Consider the following 20,911-nt stretch of genomic DNA (forward strand, 5'->3'; position numbering starts at 1 on the left):
TGGCCTAAATGTTATTATTATTACAGGTACTTATATAGTGCTGTCAATTTATACAGCGCTGTACATATATGGTACATGCACATAATTTCCTGCCCCCAAGGAGCTTACAATCTAAAGGTCTAACTCACATACTAGGGCCAATATCGACAGGAGCCAATTAACCTACCAACATGTCTTTAGAGTGTTGGAGGAAACTCACGCAGAAGACTGAGGTAATGCTTCCCCCTACCTGCAGCACTGATGGTATTATCTCAGCCTAGCGAAAGTCACTGGATGGCTTCTTAATGGTAAATTTTTCTGAAGAATAAAATGCTTTATATTGTAAAATTTTTCCAGCATACTTAGCGTGAGGTCTACAAATGAAATAAATAAATACAGCAGTGAGAATACATGGCATAGTGATGTGGAATATAGCATAACAATTCCTTTAGCACATTATTCTTCTAATGCCGTGTACACACAGCCGGACTTTCTGGCAGAAAAGGTCTGACGGAATCATTTCATCGGATATTCCGATCGTGTGTGGGCTTCATCTGACTTTTTTCTTCAAAAATTCTGACGGACCTAGAAATAGAACATGTTTTAAATCTTTCCAAAGGAATCAAATCCTATCGGGAAAACTGTTCGTCTGTATGCTATTCCTACGGACCAAATATGACGCAAGGGCAGCTATTGGCTACTGGCTATTGAACTTCCTTTCCTAGTCTCGACATACGTCATCGCGTTCGAAAAACAAACGGACTTTGGTGTGATCGTGTGTAGGCAAGTCCATTCAGTCGGAACTCCGTCGGAAAGACCGTCAGAGTTTATTCTGACGAAAAGTCCGGTCGCATGTACGCGGCATAAGTCTTATGCCGCGTACACGTGATCAGAATTCCGGCCAGAAAAAGACAGATGAGAGCTTTTCATCGGAAAATGTGACCGTGTGTATGCTCCATTGGAATTTAGCTGTCCGAATTTCCGCCAGCCAAAAATTGATAGCATGTTCTCAATTTTCCCGATGGAAAAACTTTCTATCGGAAATTCCGATCATGTGTATGCAATTCCGACACGCCAAACATCACGCATGCTCAGATTCAATTACGAGACAGAAGCTATTGGCTAGTGGCTATTGAACTTCCTTTTTCTAGTCCCGTCGTACCTGTTGTACGTCACCGTGTTATAAACGATCGGAATTTGGTGTGACCATGTGTAGGCAAGACAGCTTGAGCCGAATTCCGCTGGAATTCCATCGGGAAAACCATCAGAGCTTTTTCCGACGAGAATTCCGATCGTGTGTACACGGCATTACAGATGTTTTCCTGTAACTTTCCAGAACTCAGAACTGAAGAAATGTTCCTTTGTTTTATGTTTAGGACAATGTTATAATGCGGTGCGACTCTCCTGCTTGGGCTTCCCCACACCTGCCTCCCCGTCACTGTACTTTGATCACCCCCCCCCCCCCCCAGGAGGAAGGACATTCCTACAGCATAACGTATTATTGTTCCTCTATGTGTAAGAATATTCTCATCCTGATGTCACCAGGAAACCACCAGCCAACCTGTGTAGTAACAACAAACACAAATAAATGCAACCTGTTGCTACCAGCATAACCAGTGCTATCCAATGTAATCTGGACACACGTAAAAAAAAAAAAGTCATACAGTTTACACACTCATTAAATAAACTAATTGTTAAACTGTGGAATGTATTAAAGAGACAATGCAACCAACTTAAAGCCCAATTCAAAAGATGTGTTGGATAAAAGCACAAAAAAATCAAGTTGTTTTAATATTTACTTGCAGTGGTTTTCCTTTCTGTAACTGCTCCCAGCACAGGGACTGCACTGTCACCAACAGCTCCCAGATTGCAAACTGAGGGCAGAAATCCCAATTGCATCAGAAAGTCTGCCTCTATCACCCAGTGATAGCAGTACAGAGGGCACAAAATCTCACCTATGCTACTGGGCAGGGCTGTCTAAATGCATGGGCACCGCCCAGGGACCCTATGATAATCTTGCATTACATAATTTTTGCCAACTGTCCCAAATTTGCTGGGACAGTCATCGTTTTTACTAAGCTGTCCTGGGATGGCCCAGAAATCTGTACTGTGCCATCCTGATCCCAGCATTGTGCCCTCCTAATTCCCCCCCACGTACTGAGCTCTGCTGCCTCCCCCTCTCTCTGTGCTGTGCCCTTTGTGCTGATTAGTCTTTGATTTATGACATGTTTTCTTATTGTTTAAAATTAATTTTATTAAAAGTACTAATAAAAATACAGTATGTTTAATCCAGCTTTGTATACTTTTTTTTTAAGAGCAGGTGGGTAAATTGGGGCAAGCTGGTAGGGGCCCCAGTGCATTACTTTGCCAAGGGGCCCATGAATGAATGAATGAATGAAATACTTATATAGCGCACAATGCGAACTGAATCGCCTCTAGCTGGAAGGGGTTAGACTGGCTTTTCAGAATAACAAAGACCATCATTTAAAGTGGGAATGAAAGATGTTTTGTGTTGTAATACTTTTGGTAATTAAAGTAAAACTGAAGGGACATTTTTTCCATTTTGGATAGAGTAGGAGATGTTATACCCCCTGTCAATTGTTTTTGCTATCTGTTTCCCATTGGCAAAATTCTTCTTCACTCTCTGTCCAATACCCAAAACAGGAAGTGAAAGGCAATCTCTCCAAAATTAAGGAAATCCTTGGTTGTCACCAGGGTCGCCAGAACGAATGTCACCACTGGAAGATTTCCCTTTTTTCCTGTCCTGCTGACCATACAAAATTTGGTGTAGTGCCCTGGAGTTTAGGCAGGGACCTCCTCGCAAATTTACCTGCCAGGAGTAGTTATCCTGGTCAATTGTTAGAGATCTATTGATTTTTCCCTAAGTTTGGCCTTGTTGCACTTTTCTCTTCTACCACTAGGTGGCCGGGAACAAGGTGGTACTAGACATGAGAAGTGCAACCCAAGGTCAAGTTATGGGTATATGGGGTATCTCAGCCAATGGGCAGGGGTTTTCTTGAATCCCTTGGCCTGCTGGGAGAACCTATATATTTGGGTGGAGTCAGGTAAGCTACGTTTTGTGCCACCTGGACGGCTGTCTAGGTGGACGTGTGTCATGCACCCCGGGCTGCTAGGCCAGAGATTGGGCCTATCCCGGGGGCATCTGGCTGCTAGACCACCTCTCCAGAAGTAAGAGAGCAACGCAGGGTTGGGATTGCGGCTTGCTGTCTAACCAGAAGTGACGGTTCTGCCGGAGAACCTGTCAATGGTCGGAGGTAGAAGGCAAGCTGTTGACACAATGGGGCCAACCACCTTATTACCAGGGACCACAATGAGTAACTGAAGCAGGTCCCAGAGAAACATTCTCACCAAACGGCCACGGTGGAGAATCTGGAAACTTCAGGCGGTGATCAAGTCAGGGACCCAACCAGCTGAGGTGATGCTTGCAGAGCAGCCTTGTGTGCCAAGCTAGGGACTGAGCCGGTCAGCAGGGGTGAAGCTTGAGAAGTATCTGGAGTGCCAAGCTAGGGACCCAGCAGAGAAGCGTTGGTGACGCTTGAGGGAGATACTACCACAAAGATTGGAGGAGCTCAAGGGATTCAGAGTCAGTGAATCAGAGGGTCTAGTGAAGGACCGGGAGCTCAGTGTTGAAGTACAAGGAGTAGTTGTAGTGAAGCTGAAGGAACTGTTATGTTTGAGTTAGGAACTGTTAAAGACTGTTGCCATAGGAGACAGCATTTCTGCATTTGCAGATGTGGCACCTTGCTGGGGCCTTTCCCTGCACGGCTGTCCTCCTATTGAAGTCTTGGAGTCTGCCAATTGAATTTACAACTACTTAAGGGTGTCATGGCCCTAACCCTCTTTCCCCCAAAAATACAAAAAGGAATGTTAAGAGAAATACAACCTCTTTTACATCCAAGAAGTGTCTGGCGCCCAATAACTTTGTCCACCTTGCACCCACTATGCCTCACAACCCACCACATACAGAAGGATTTCAGTTATCTTTGGCCTGGAAAGTTCCCATTAGACTGGACAAAGTCAGAGGCCTTGCTACATTGGTATCACTGTTGGGCATAATCGTCAAATAGAGGACAAATAGAGAGGATGAATCTCCCTAATCGGCACACAGACAGCAATAAAATCTTGACAGGTCCAGATCCCCCTCCACCCCATCCAACGCGTTACTTACCTAACGAAGGGGCCCTGCGTGCCTCCGAAAAACACTGCCTTATGCGTACTATGTGACCATGAAAATAAAGCTTTGGACCCTTCTTGAGGAATCCTTGGTGTGCTGGTGACATTTCTTCACTTGAATGTCTAGGGTTCCCAGCCTGTGGTCAATACAGCACCCATTATTACTGAATAGCAACCCCTTCCTAGCCAGTGTAATTAATATAGTGACAGTGCATATTTTTAGCACCGATCACTGTATTAGTGTCACTGGTTCCCAAAAAAAGTGTCAGTTAGGGTCCAATTTGTCGGCCACAATATCGCAGTCCCGTAGTAAAACTGCTTATTGGGATTTTTTTTTTACTAACAATATGTAGCATATATTGGCCTAAATTGATGAAGAAATTCGATTTATTTACATTTTTTATGGGATATGTTTTATAGCAGAAAGTAAAAACTAGTTTTTCTTCAAAATTGTTGGTCTTCTATAGCACAAAAAATAAAAAATGCAGAGGTGATCAAATAGCACAAAAAGAAAGCTCTATTTGTAGGAAAAAAAGGACATATATTATATTTGGGTAATTTTTCTGTTAAAGTAACGCAGTGCCGTCTTGCAAAAAATGGTCTGGTCATGAAGGGGGGTAAACCTTCATGAGCTGGTTAAATTATACATTTTTAAAGAGGTCTATATATCAGATCAAAAAGGGGGGCAACTGAGGAAGTAAGTGGAACTATGGCAGAGTGCATAACAGTGCCTCTAGTGGGCAAAGTACACAGTTATAGAAAACATGCCTGTAGTTATCAAGAGATGCCATTAAAGCGGAGCTCCACCCTAAAGTGGAGCTTCCGCTCATTGGAACCCTCCCCCCCTCCGGCGCCACAATTGGCACCTTTCAGGGGGGAGGGGGGTGCAGATACCTGTACAGTACAGGTATCTGCACCCACTTCCGGCATAGATATCCACAGAATCTGCGGATATTTACGCCACTTCCCGCGGGTCCCCCGCTGTCTGCTGGGAAACACATGGATCCCTTGCTGGCTTTTTTTTTTTTTTAAATGGCGGAACTCTGCTTTAAGTAATTGGCATGGAATTAAAAAAAAAATTGTAATCAAAATATTTAAAATAATGCAACTTTCCGAATTCTTACAAGTATGTTCTTACAAATCCCCAACAACACAATATACATCTTTTCTAGTTTAAAGGCAGACTCATGATCCAGCTGACATTCCAGATTAATGTTAGATTAGATGTTAATTATATTTACTGCTTAATTTAATGAACTGTTGCTTTGTTTTACGTACTAGTTGTTCTGCATTTCGTAAGCTTGCACAGAAATGTACAACAGAAACATATTTTGTGGCTGAAGAAGAACAGAGGCACTCCACAAGTGGAAGACATGCAGAACATTGTGTTAGGGATCTGGACTCTTCACACTTTATCTTCTGACGTGCCGTATTACAATCTGCGCACTTACTGAACAGCTAATGATTGAAAGCCCAGCCTCCAACTTCCTTGGAATACAAAATATGGATCTCCCAAGACCACTCTCGCTAGGAGTAAAAAATATTTTTTCTTCTAGGTAATTGTTCATATGCCAGCCACCTAAGTGACCATATTATTTTTATTCTATCACAACAAATAGGACAAAAAAAATAAATAAAATAAATAAAATACACAAGTAATGTACTGAGGTTTTAAACATGTTTTATTGTGTTACTTTTTTGTAAAATATATTATTGCAACACAAGCTATTTTGTAATTTGATGTTATTATTTATTCTGTAATCAACCATGATTTTCCAAAACGAATGAAACACACAAGTTATCTTGCAACTATGCTGGATTTCCCGGGGTTCTTTCATCAATACTTTTGCAGTTCACTCACTGCTTTATCCAGAAGTTTACATAGAGCTTGACATCAAATTGAAGCTATGCCCAGTTAGGTACTTGGCAAAACAATGGCTGAATCTCTTAAAGAAGTAGATCTTCTCAGTCAGGTTGAAGTGATTATGATTCTCATGTAGCACCCTCTAGAAGTGTGCTAAAGTTAGTATAGGTTTGCTGTTAGTGTAGGCAATATATGGTTGGCTCAGGGATAAACCTGAGCTGTGTAATCTGGGACAGGGTTACTTTAGTTCAGAGCTGGGTGGCTCATCCTAGCAGGTTTTCTGGGACATTAGAGAATGTTCTAGACATAGTGGGTGGAGGTTAGGAGGAATTGATTGGAAAATTTATGATGACCTCAGCCAATCTCCAGTAAAAGGACTGGCAGAGGGCAGGCCACCTCATAAGTAGGCATAAGTCATGTCAGCAGGCCAGTTGAGTGGAAGATGGAGTGCTGAGGAGGCTGGCAGTGGCCCTTGGGAGTTCCCCCTAGTCTGGAGGGTGACCTTGGGCCTGGGGCTCGGGTGCTGGAAGGATCTTGCCAAAACACACCGAGGAAGCTTTTCCTGGAGGCACAGGAGCAAGCAGAGGACAGCAGGAGCAGGTCAGGGAGATCTCCTGAGAGTCAGTCAGGTGGACAGGTGAGTGCCAGTCTAAAAGATTTCAAGGAGAAGTTAGCCTGGAGGGCTAGTGAAAGGGGCAGCTGCATCCAGGTGGGTTGGCAGTGCCTGAAGAGGTGGTGCTGGGATCAGTAGCCACAGGAGAGATGTAATCTGGACACTGAAACCCTACTACACAACCAAGGGCCTTGGGTTCCTGCCTGTAATGGGTCATTGCTTTGGTCTGACTGACTGACTGTCAGATATTCAGTGTTCCAGCTGGTTTCTGCAAGCAAGGGAGGTCTAGAGGAAGAAGTGGAGCTGTACATAGAGACTGTATATAGGAAGAGTTGTCACTGAAGTTGTTGCTGAAGTCAAATGGGCATTCTATAAACTCCCATCCCTATCCAAGTAATTGCCCTCAATAAAACAAAAAAAAACAAAGCCACGGACGGTTCTCTGACTCAAGTGTGACTGTAAAGATTCGGTGTGCCTGGCTGTGCAGAGTGGGGATCTCAATTTGTTGCTGCTCCTTAGGGGGTACACTACTAAGCAGCTCTCCTAGTGGTGGCTGAAGATCTGGTCTTTACTCAATTAGGAACTGAGAGTGCAAAAAAAAGCACCAAATACAAAATGTATAAAGTCAAGATTCAATTTTATTTAGACTCTTATGTCATGAAAAATGAATGTGTTCGTGGAAATCAAAGTGATTTCAACATGATTTGGTACTGTTGAATACAAACAGAGGGATCCTGAGTGCTTAGTAGTAGGATTGCTCCAGATGCTGGTTAGGCTTAACACAAAGTCCAGTACAAACTTTGTTCAACGGTATCAAGCCCGATGAGGCAGGGACCCTTTGAACCCCCAAAACGCATTGGATAATATTACATAAGAATCTAAAAAAACACAAATGTGGACTTTATATGTTCTCCTTCCTTTCTGTTTCTTATTACTACATTGCAACTGATTGTATTATTATAGAAGGGAGATGTTCCTACTTAGCACTAATTTTCAGCAAACACATATGCCTAGCCAAGTCTAAAGCCCCATACACACTATCAGTTTTTCTGCTGAGTTTTTCCATCAGGTTTACCAAAACCATGTAGTGCAAGGGCCTGCCTGATTGCATACACATTGAAACTCCTATGGTTTGACCTTATATTATATGGTTTTGGTAAATCTGAAGGAAAAACTCAGCAGAAAAACTGATAGTGTGTATGGGGCTTAAAGACTGATAGAGACTTACAGAACAAAAGCAAGTAAAGAGGTGAAATAAAGCTCAACTCCAGAATGTTATGAGATCAGCACCATTCTCTAAAAGCATTGTACTGTGAGTCCAAGTCAGTGTGGCTATGAGTCCTTTTCATAGCCCGCAAGTGTGAACAAGCCCTAATGCCGCATACACACGCGGCATAACACTTCCAAAATGTTATAGTTTGTCCCAATGGTCACTTTTGCTGGAAAACTAGAACTGTGTATAAATGATTACTATCATTATACAGGATTTTTATAACTCCCAACAGTAAATTTTTATTTTATTTTGTATATTTATATATATATATATATATATATATTTTTTTTTTTCCCTTTTTATTTGTTGAACTAGAAGGACTTGTGTCTTTTTTCAACCAGGCTAAAGGAAGTTACGGTAAATAATGAATACTATTGTCACCTATATTAAATTTGCAGTTATAAGATAAGGTTACCACCCTCCCTAGGAAACATAACTTGTCTTCTAATGTTACTACTGTAATAATATATATTGTATATCTCATATTGTAAAGCGCTGCGCTAACTGTTGGCGCTATATAAATCCTGAATAATAATAATAATAATAACATTGGTAAAAAATCCCAATATTACCAGCCATTAAAATACTGGCTAGGAGCAACCTTAATTTCAGATTACAATATTTTTTGTGATAATGGTCCTTTAAATATTATAAACCTATTTAAGAAAAAATAAGTATACAAATAAAATAAATATAAAATAAAATAAAATAAATAGTACAGCCACACTTGACAAAAGCTTTTATTTTTTTCTTCCTTTCTTAAAATAATGTGATAATACCCCAGTGTATACATTATACAATAAGGGGGTCCTTTGGAGAAAAAAGGGACTGAATATCATACCCCAGACATCGGACAGGTCGCACACAGCTGCTCCTTTCCCATTATTCTACGTGCGGAGAGAAGACAATGCGCTGGGCCTGTACATTTTTCTCTCAGGTCAGCGGACAGGAATTTCAATACTGCAGCATAATTCCTCACCAGCGCTTACTATGACACATGAAGGATTTGTGTGACTAGACCAGACATTCCTACCTGCTTCAAATCAATTTTAAAGGAATATTGAGTCATGGGTTATGTCCACATGTAAGGACAAGTTTAATTCCGGAAATGTCTCAAGTAAACCAGACAGGGGCTGGCTTGGGCCACCTCTGCGTCTAGATTAATGGTTATGATGTCATAACTAAACAGAAAAACAAAGGGATAGAATGCAGAAAAAAGTTTTATTTTGAGGTAGGTATTACAAGTTAGTCCTCATTTACACTACGGCCAACATGCAGAATCCCATTCTTTTTAATTGTCAGGCACCTTACACTCTTCCTCCAAGTGGTCCCTAGCATGGTTCACTTAACCATTCCCAGGAATGTTTTGGAGCACTTACACTACACAAAAAAATCGGACAAGGGGGGAACTTTTGCAGAGGCTTGGCTAAAACTGCCAGTGTGAGCTGAACCTGTAAGGTAAATCGGATTCTCAGGAAACCAGTGAGGACTTATGCTGCTCATGCTTGCACGTATTGCACTGCTTCTTATGCCGTGCACATTGCATTGCATACTTCTGGACAAAAGGTCAACACCAGATGCACTATGATGACCCAGTGCATGTACGTGTACGGAGTAATTGGAATGAAGACTTAGTGCCCAGCAGTCTGCTTAAATGGATGTGCCACTAGGAAAAGTTGCTGAATGGCCTTTAGCTTGTTCCGTGTGTCCCGAGACCTGATGCGCTGTTCTTACTTACCTGTGTATGACCTGATCTTTCCCTGGACTTCGCCTTTGCCTCTACCTTGCTCATCCAGTTACCCTGACCCCAGCCTGTTTACCGGACTTGTCTATGCCTGTTGATTCTGCACTGCTTTGCCCAGCAGTTACCAACCTTGGCCTGTTTCTTGGACTTGCTCTGTCTGCCGATTCAGTCACTTACTGCCTGGCTGACATTGGCTGTTTTTATTTGCTTCCATCTCCTGCTCTGGTGCCAATCTGCTTCAGCATCCTATCCTGAGGACTTCAAATTCCATCTCTACACACCTAAGGAGAAGACATCACCAACCAGCTACTCTGGCACACATGTCACTTCATGCCCTTACACTATCTGTCTTCGCTTTCAGGAGTATTGGGAAAGAGATGCAAGAGATACAATGTTGCAGTCTTGATAGCACCCTTAAGCCCCATACACACTATCAGTTTTTCTGCTGAGTCTTTCCTTCAGGTTTACCAAAACTATGTAGTGCAAGGACCTGCCTGATTGCATTGACCTCATATTATATGGTTTTGGTAAATCTGAAGGAAAAACTCAGCAGAAAAACTGATAGTGTGTATGGGGCTTAAGTGGCCGATTAGTTTATATTGACTCTTTCCTAAAAGAGGGTTAATGCATACAAAGGAACCTCGTGATCTAAGGCAAGGGTCTCCAAACTTTCTAAATGAAGGGCCAGTCGATTGTCCTTCAGACTTTAGGGGGGCCGGACTGTGACCACTGGAAGTAGAACAATGTCCTGGCATCAGTGGGAGTAAACAATGCCCCATCTTTGGTGTCAGTGAGAGGAATTGTGCCCCATCGTTGGTGTCATAGGCAGGAACTGTGCCCCATTGTTGGTGTCATTAGCTGAAATTGTGCCCCTTTGTTGGTGTGGGGGGGGGAAACTATGCCTCATTTTTGGTGTCAGAAGATCAAATATTGCCCCAAGGGCCAGATAAAAGCAAGCAAAGGACCGCATCTGGCCCCCGGGCCACTGGTCTAAGGAAACAAGTCAATGAGTCAACACATCCAGCCTAATGCCTATAGCAACCATTTAGATCATTTTATTCTCCCTTTGGATTGGTTCACTTATATGTGAATTGGCTGCATTTTGAACGGCACTCGATTTGCATGACATGTGAACTGAACCGGCTTTCTATGGAGCCGGTTTCTATATGTCCGGGCTGGCTGCAGTCCACTTTTAAAGAGTCTTGTACGTTTCTCAGTCTAGTTCAGGTGCAATTTCAAGAAAACATTTGTACCTGAATCGCACCTTAACCGGTGAACGAAACCGCACCTGAGACCTTTAAGAATCGCATAGAATCCGCGGTCGGACATATGTGAACCGAACCTTAGTAAGAATGGTTTGCAAAATGCACAACATTCTTTTCTCAGAAGGCCCAATGTTTTCAAGTGTCAGTAAACCCTAAACCCCCCATTCACACACAAGTGAAAAAACGCATTTCAAAAAAGTTATTAATTGATTTTCATTTTGAGTGAAATAGAAATTTGACCCCGACGCAAAACATGACTTAGTACTTGGTGGCAAAATCATCACTGGTAATCACAGAGGTCAGACGTTTTGTTTATCAAAAGACAACTGGGCAGGGCTGACACCATTCAGTCTCCTAAAATGTTGTGTGCCGTCAACCCACATTAGGAAATTTAGGAGCTGAGTGCATTTCTAGCTGGTATTCTGTATTTGCCGGGTCTTTTAGGTTATGTCCAAGTTCTCTGGAATCGGAGAATACAAGTGCTTTTGTCTTTGTTACAAATACATCTTTCAAAGGAATTCATTTTTATTTCAGTTTTTTTTTGTTTCCTTGATTAAAATTGATGACAATGTTATGTTTTTATCTTGCTGTCCCATCTCATCACTAACACCTCTAGGTTTTGATCTTGAGGTCTCTATCCTTGCACAGCAACACAACACCGATTACATCAAATTGTACTGTACATGTATTAATAGATTCTGCCACTCAATAAATACAGCTGAAAGAATTACTTCTAATCTGACAAGCACATGTTCTGCAAAATCATTAGGTTTATCATAGAGACGTGTTAGAGATCATTTTAACAAAGAGCTAGCATCAGCTGTTTATACTGGGGTTTCAGAATAGCTGTTAAACTTGTAAAGCTAGGTATACACTGAGTTTTTTCTTGTTCAACCAGAGGGTTGAATGAAAAAAAAAAAAAAACCTCCCAAATTTCTGCACCCATACAAGCAATGTGGATGTAGGAATTTCCCCTGCCACACTATTGTATTCTGACAGCAGGAACTCCCCCCTGTCAAAATACACTGATCAGTGCTGCAGCTAATTGAAGGCTGGTCATCCAGCAGGACCATTCGACAGAAAATGTCCAAAGAAAAGGTAACTCTGCTCCAGGTGGGACCACAATCCATATACCGAGATCAGTGTTGCCAACCGTCAGGATTTTTACTGGCACCTGGGAAATGTGTGTGTGCCCCTCAGGCTTGGTGGTAAGGGGTATGTAATCAATGCTTCCGCAGCTGCTACTGAGTGCCGACAGGGGATGGAACCCGTCCTGGTTCCTGTGGGGCTTCAAAGAGCAATGGGGTGGCACCTAAAAGTCGCACATCTAGGTGTCACGTAGTGGTGAGTAGAGTGGTAACCTCAGCCTGGACTCCAAGCAGGCCACATCCCAACGCTCTTCACTGTGCCTCCAGAGGGGATCATTTGACAGAAAATGTCCAAAGAAAAGGTAACACCGCTCCAGCTGGGATCGTAATCCATATACCGAGATCAGCCAACAATCAGTATTTTTCCTGACAGCCAGTAAAAAAGCAGGCATTTTTGTCCTGCCAGTAAATGCCAGTGACAAGAAAAGGTTGCCATTAAAAATTTGGCTGTAATGCTTGGCATGCACAGTTCTGGTCCGGACCTGGCTGAGACTAGTCGGGTGTCTGCCAGTGTGTTCGGGCAGGGTGTGGGTCTGGTGGAGGCAGTGCCTGAGCATGTCATATGATGTCATGGTGTAAGGGAGCTGCGCGGAGCGGCCAGAGCCTCGTGTGCGGGTCTGCAGGATGGGAGCAAGGCAAACTGGGAGTGGGACTGTCAGTCTTGTTTGGACTGGAGTGTAATTTTTGGGTGTCGTGTCAGTATATTCCAAACTTATAGGTTGGCAACAATGACCGAGATCTCTGTAGTGGGTGCTTGCCCCAGATTGCCACCGCCACATAGTAAAATAGAAAGAGCTGGCTGCACACCACTTAACGTGATTGTAGTTTTTTTTTTTTTCCTTTAAAAATAACAAACATGTTATACTTACCTGCTGTGTGCAGTGGATTTGCACAGTCAGCCCTGATCCTTCTCTTCTCGGGTCCCTTTTCTCTGCTCCTGGCCCCTCCCTCCTGTTCAGTACCCCCACAGCAGGGAGCTTGCTATGGGGCACCCAAGCTGAGTGACAGATTCCTGTATCCATTCAGACAAGGAGCCCCAACCCAGCCCCGCCCCCTCTCTCGCGATTGGCCAGCTGACTTTGATTGACAGCAACGGGAGCCAATGGAGCCACTGCTGTGTCTCAGCCAATCAGGAAGGGGAACCTCGGATGGCAAAGACACTCGTGGATAATGCTGGACAGAGAGGGACCTCAGGTAAGTAATTAGGGGGACTGAGGGGGGCTGCTGCACACAGAAGGCTTTTTATTGTAATGCATAGAATGCATTAAGATAAAATAAGCTTCTGACATTACTTCTTTAACCACTTAAGGACCGCCTCACATACATTTACTGCGGCAGGGCAGCCCTTAAGTGCAAAATCACATACCTGTACATGATTGTCGTGCACGGCTCTTGGGCTCGGGGCTGCCAGATCCACGCTCCCGCTGTGATTGAACACAGCGAGGGCCAATCAGCCATCTGTGATCACTCTCTGGAGAGATAGAACGGCGCTCTGCCTATGTAAACAAGGCAGACCGTCGTTCTGTCAGACAGGAAGAGAGACATCTGTGATTCCTGCTATTCAGGAACACAGATGTCTCTCTTCCTTGAGTCAGTCCCTCCCCCACACAGTAAGAAAACACTCCCAGGGAACACAGTTAACCCTTTTATTGCCCCTGATGTTTACCCCTTCCCTGCCAATGTCATTTATACAGTGTCAGTGCATTTTTTTGTAGCACAGATCACTGTATTGGTGTCACTGGTCACCAAAAAGTGTCACTTAGCATTAGATTTGTCCACCGCAATGTCGCAGCCCTGCTAGAAGTAGCTGATCGCCGCCATTACTAGTAAAAACAATAAAAATAAATAAAAAGTCCATTAATCTATCCTATATCCCACGCTATAACTTTTGTGCAAAGTAATCAATATAAGTTTTTTGGGATTTTTTTTTTCTTTACCACAAATATGTAGCAGAATACAAATTGGCTTAAATTGATGAAGAAATTCGATTTAAAAATTTTTTTTTATTGAGAATGTTTTATAGCGGAATGTAAAAAATATTGTTTTTATTTTTCAAAATGTTCTTTTTTGTTTCTAGTGCAAAAAATAAAAACCGCAGAGGTGATCAAATACTACCAAAAGAAAGCTCTATTTGTGGGAAAAAAAGACATACATTATATGTGGGTTTGTCAGTTAACCCCTTCCCGCCGAGCGTACGCAGATGTGCGTACACGGCTTCCGGGGGGTATACCGGGATGATGCCCACACCTGCAGGCATCATCCTGGTACCGTTTTTTTCAGCGGGCGATTGGCTTTCCAGCCATAACAACCGAAGCGGCTAAAAGCCGCTCGGCTGTTACACCGGAGGAGCGGGAGGGGACGTCCCCCCTCCCACCGCCGCTGTTACCAGTGCTCCCGCTCGATTAGGAGCACCGATTCAAGATCCGGCGCCTCCGGCTGCCGGGGAGGAACTGGAACGAAGCCGTAATCCGCTTCTTTCCAGTATCCTAATCGTAAACACGGAAGCGACGTCATGACGTCACTTCCTGTTTACTCGGCTGCCAATGGCGCCGGTTTTAAAAATATATACGGTATTCAGAATCGCCGTTTTCGGCGATCTGAATACATTGAAGTGTAAAGGAGGGATGGGGGGTCTTTTAGACCCCCCATCCCTCCATAAAGAGTACCTGTCACCACCTATTACTGTCACAAGGGATGTTTACATTCCTTGTGACAGCAAAAAAACAATTTATTCATTTTCAAATAAAATTAATAAATACATTTTTTTAAAGCGCCCGCCGTCCCCGCGAGCTCGCAAAGCAAAGAAAACGCATACGGAAGTCGCGAACGGTGTTCAAATCACACATGTGAGGTATCACCGCGATCATCAGAGCGAGAGCAATAATTCTAGCACTAGACCTCCTCTGCAACGCTAACCTGGTAACCGTAAAAAAAAAATTAAAGCGTCACCTATTGAGATTTTTAGGTACCGTACTTTGTCGTCAATCCACGAGTGCGCGCAATTATAAAGTGTGACATGTTTGGTATCTATTTACTCGGTGTAACATTATCTTTCACATTATGCAAAAAAATTGGGCTAATTTTACTGTTTCGTTATTTTTTAATTCATGAAAGTGTCCCTTTTCCCAAAAAGTTGTGTTTAAAACACAGCTGCGCAAATACCGTGTGACATAAAATATTGCAACAATCGCCGTTTTATTCTCTAGAGTCTCTGCTAAAAAAATATATATAATGTTTGAGGGTTCCAAGTAATTTTCTAGCAAAAAATATGGATTTTAACTTGTAAATACCAAATTCCAAAAATAGGCTTAGTCATGAAAGGGTTAAAGCAAGGGCAGCATCGCAAAAAATTGGCAGGTCAGGAAGGGGGTAAAACCTTCTGGAGCTGAAGTGGTTAAATTAAGATGCTCAAACTTTATTGCATGTATCACACAGGGACAACATAAATGACACTGGATCTGCAATGGTTAACGCGTTTCACACATGTCTCATTGCTTATTCATAATGTTATCTTTATTTAAGTGGTGTGGGGACAACTCTTTCTATTTCATCTTTCAACAGAAGCCGGTCTAACAACAAGCTTACGTTGAATAGAGAGGGGTACACATGGATCCAAATCTCTGCTGAACCAGATGAATTTTGATATGTGTATAACTAACTTAAGGCTGTCCACAGATAGATCAGCCAGCAGACTTGCTAAAAAAACAAAAAAAAAACAAACAGATTCCACACATGTGAGGTGGCTGGAGGAATTCATCCCGGTTATTTATTGTATTCTGACAGCTGGAACTCCACCAGTGCCAGAATACACTGTTCAGCACTGCAGCCCATTGGCTACAGCTGCTGATCAAATGAAAATTTTCCAACATCCCGTTCACCAAAAGTTGATCATGGAGGAGTTGATGGATAGAGATTGATGGATTCAGCCGCAAAGGCAGTCTCAACCAGAATTCACTCCAGTTTATACTCCTTTCATACTGTTCACAGTGGAATGAGAGAGGTAACTGATTTCCTTTACAATACTGTATTGGCAGGTGGAGAAGACCTCACTTTCCATATGTTAGGGTCAGACAGTTCAAATTGTCACAGACTCTGACCCTATAGTGCTAGAGCAGCTAGAATGAGGGGAGCCACAAATAGGTTCCCTCTATAGTTAAACTTCATCACTAAAATCTTACATAAGCTTTAAAGAGCCACTGCCTCCAGAAGTCACGTTATCTGTTTGTTTCAGTAACAACTGTATCTTTCCATGGAATTCCTTATCTTACCCTCCCAAGAATTAATGACATCTGAGGTATATTTTGAAAGTGGTGACTGACTGGCTTGCTGATCATTCACCACTTGCCACTGGAAACCCAGTGAAAGGTCTGCCACAATTATAAGGGACATGCACTGCCAAAAAGTGTCATATATTTCAACCTACTGTTCTTAGATGTGCTGGCCAGATTAACCACTTGCCTACTGGGCGCTTTCACTCCCTTTCTGCCCAGGCCAGATTTCAGCGCTGTCACACTTTGAATGACATTTGCACAGTCATGCAACACTGTACCCATATGAAATGTTTATAATTTTTTTTAATCCCTGTTGTTTTTTTTTATTTTTTGCAAAACAAAATTTTGCAAATCATTTTTCTCCTTTACTCATATGCGCTGATGAGGCTGCACTGATGGGCGCCTACTAAGGAGGCACTGATATGTGGCACTGATTGACACAAATAGGCACTGATAGGCAGGACTGATGGGCATTGATTGGCAGCACTGATTGGCACTGTTGGGGCTGTACTGATAATCAGTGCCTGATTATCAGTGTAGATTACCGATGTTACACTTGCCGGTTACCGACTCTCCTCTTCTCACAGTGTGACAGCACATGAGGAAAGGAATGCGATAACCACAAAGTGTGTTTATATTGTGATCAGCTGTGATTGGACACAGCTGATCATATGGTAAAGGCCCACTGTGATTGGCCCTATACCCCAATCACAGAACACCCGGTTCTGGGAGGACATCAATAGACGTCTCCTTTTTTTTCCAAGAAAATTTTCAACATTTGCAGAAAAGACCTGACCTTCCAGGTATCTTCAGTAATGTACCAATTGCCCAGCATCCATGTAACAGAGATGAAGAGATACTAACATATTTTTAGTCTACATCAGGAGAGCAACCTAGTGTTACAACTATGGCTCCCTCCATAGATACAACTATGGCTCCCTCCATAAATACAATAGATGAGTGATGTAGCCACCCAGGAACAGGAAATGTGTAGATTTCAGGATTATCAGGTGAGGAGAAAGCAAAAGAAGCTTGAAAAATAAAATGAAAACAAATGCAGCAGCCACACCAAGGACTATTATTTTTCAATATAGTACATTATTTGTTTTGTGGTTTTAGTATACTTCAAGGGCTCATTTGCACAGGTGTGCAATGTAAAATACACCTATATTTCAGCATCCATGCTCCACACATGTTGCGTATAAATGACTTACAGGATACAACTGTACATGGGTAAATGCCAGTCCTAATGTAAAAATGTGCAAGCGTACAGATGTATGCCCCTGGATGCAAGCTGTCTCCATATTATGAAGTGTGAATGAGCCCTTACACAGGCAATTTAGATCCAACACAGTCATCAGTCTCAATCTCTCTCTTGTGACATTTGCAGATAGGATTCTGTGGTATGTATGATTTGTAATGGACACTGAGCTCACCGCCCAACACACATTTACAATTCATTTAACACTCTAAAAATGAACTTAAATGTATCCCAAAAATTTAAAGCCGATCTACAGCCAATAATAAAAAAAAAAAAAAATTAATAAATAAAAAAAGCAGCTTTTGTTGCAATATCCACTGCCCCTACTTCTTTGCATCACAAGATGTCTTCAGTCTGATAGTCTGCATCATTCAACCCACTCCTTCTGAGCCCAAGTCATCCTGGATCTGCCTGTGAATGGACAGAGATAAAGACAAGCAGCACAATGATGAGCACGATCCTCTGCCACTCTGGTTTCACCTCCTATCAGCCTGCTTCTCATCAGCACATGAATAGATTGGCTTCTTCCTCTCACAGTCCAGCTCTTCTGCACAGGGACTGCAAGAGGCTCACCAGGTCAATTTAGGTACTTACACGTCTACTGATAATTAACAATATACAGTGGTGTGAAAAAGTGTTTGCCCCCTTCCTCATTTCCTGTTCCTTTGCATGTTTGTCACACTTAAGTGTTTCGGAACATCAAACCAATTTAAACAATAGTCAAGGACAACACAAGTAAACACAAAATGCAATTTGTAAATGAAGGTGTTTATTATTAAAGGTGAAAAAAAATCCAAACCATCATGGCCCTGTGTGAAAAAGTGATTGCCCCCTAAACCTAATAACTGGTTGGGCCACCCTTAGCAGCAACAACTGCAACCAAGCGTTTGCGATAACGTGCAATGAGGCTTTTACAGCGTCCTGGAGGAATTTTGGCCCACTCATCTTTGCAGAATTGTCCTAATTCAGTTACATTAGAGGGTTTTCGAGCATGAACGGCCTTTTTAAGGTCATACCACAACATCTCAATAGGATTCAGGTCAGGACTTTGGCTAGGCCACTCCAAAGTCTTCATTTTGTTTTTCTTCAGCCATTCGGTGGTGGACTTGCTGGTGTGTTTAGGATCATTGTCCTGCTGCAGAACCCAAGTTCGTTTCAGCTTGAGTACACGAACAGATGGTCGGACATTCTCCTTCAGGATCTCTTGGTAGACAGCAGAATTCATAGTTCCTTTTATCACGGCAAGTCTTCCAGGTCCTGAAGCAGCAAAACAGCCCCAGACCATCACACTACCACCACCATATTTTACTGTTGGTATAATGTTCTTTTTATGAAATGCAGTGTTCCTTCTACGCCAGATATACTTGGACACACACCTTCCAAAGAGTTCCACTTTTGTCTCATCGGTCCACAGAATGTTGTCCCAAAAGTCTTGGGGATCATCAAGATGTGTTGTGGAGAAATTGAGACGAGCTTTGATGTTCTTTTTGCTCAGCAGTGGTTTTCTCCTTGGAACTCTGCCATGCAGGCCATTTTTGCCCAGTCTTTTCCTGATGGTGGAGGCATGAACTCTGACCTTAACTGAGGCAAGTGAGGCCTGCAGTTCCTTGGACGTTGTTGTGGGGTCTTTTGTGACCTCTTGGATGAGTCGTCGCTGCGCTCTTGGGGTAATTTTGGGCGGCCGGCCACTCCTGGGAAGGTTCACCACTGTTCCATGTCTTCGCCATTTGTGGATAATGGCTCTCACTGTGGTTCGCTGGATTCCCAAAGCTTTGGAAATGGCTTTATAACCCTTTCCAGACTGATAGATCTCAATTACTTTCTTTCTCAATTGTTCCTGAATTTCTTTGGGTCTCGGCATGATGTGTAGCTTTTAAGGATCTTCTGGTGGACCTTACTGTGTCAAGCAGCTCCTATTTAAGTGATGCCTTGATTGTGAACAGGTGTGGCAATAATCAGGCCTGGGTGTGGCTAGAGAAATTGAACTCAGGTGTGGACAACCACAGTTATAGTATGTTTTAACAAGGGGGGCAATCACTTTTTCACACAGGGCCATGATGGTTTGGATTTTTTTTCACCTTTAATAATAAACACCTTCATTTACAAATTGCATTTTGTGTTTACTTGTGTTGTCCTTGACTATTGTTTAAATTGGTTTGATGTTCCGAAACACTTAAATGTGACAAACATGCAAAGGAACAGGAAATGAGGAAGGGGGCAAACACTTTTTCACACCACTGTAGATCTGATCACGGATGTGGAAATACAGGGCAATTTAGGAAACAGCAACCCCAGGTCAATTGTCTTCTGTATAAATCATACAAATAGGAAACATAAGGGGAATACAAAGACACTGAATTTCAAAAGAGCCAACTTCCCTAAACTACAAACCTTACTAGAAGGCATAAATTGGGATAAAATCTTATGCACAAAGAACGGAGAGATGGGTTTTCTTTAAGAGCATATTAAATAAGGACATTAGCCAATGCATCCCATTGGGTAATACATTTAAAAGAGCGAACAAAAGTCCTGGATGGCTTAACTCCAATGTAAAAATGCATATAAAAGCAAAGGAGAAGGCCTTCAAAAAATACAGAGTTGAGGGATCATCATCAGCATTCAGACTTTGTAAAGAATGCAACGAGAAATGTAAGGGTGCAATAAGGATGGTTAAGATAGAATATGAAAGACACATAGCGGAGGAAAGCAAAAAAAATCCCAAGAAATTCTTTAAGTATGTAAATAGTAAAAAAGGGAGGACAGACCATATTGGCCACATAAAGAATGAGGAAGGACATCTGGTTACAAAGGATGTGAAGATGGCGAAGGTTTTGAATTTATTCTTCTCCTGTCTTCACGAGGGAATCGGGGGGCTTCAGTAACCATAACTGCAGTGTTTATCCTCAAGACACATCACAGGAAGCACCTCCATAGGTAATATAGGACAGAATTAAAATGATACTTGGGAAACTTAACATTAATAAATCACCGGGACCAGATGGCTTGCACCCGAGGGTAATTAGGGAACTCAGTCAAGTAATTGCCAGACCATTGTTCCTAATTTTTACGGACAGTCTACTGACTGGAATGGTACCAGCTGATTGGAGAAAAGCCAATGTAGCACCAATATTTAAAAAGGGCCCAAAATACATCTCTGGGAATTACAGACCAGTTAGCCTAACATCAATAGTATGTAAACTCTTGAAGGAGCTGATAAGGGACTATATACACGATTTTAGTAATGAGAACAGTATCATTAGCAGTAATCAGCATGGATTCATGAAGAATCGTTCTTGCCA

Source organism: Lithobates pipiens, unplaced genomic scaffold, assembly GCF_037356315.1.
Source record: "Lithobates pipiens isolate NorthernLeopardFrog02 unplaced genomic scaffold, aLitPip1_a1.2 Scaffold_18, whole genome shotgun sequence".
Taxonomy (NCBI): domain Eukaryota; kingdom Metazoa; phylum Chordata; class Amphibia; order Anura; family Ranidae; genus Lithobates; species Lithobates pipiens.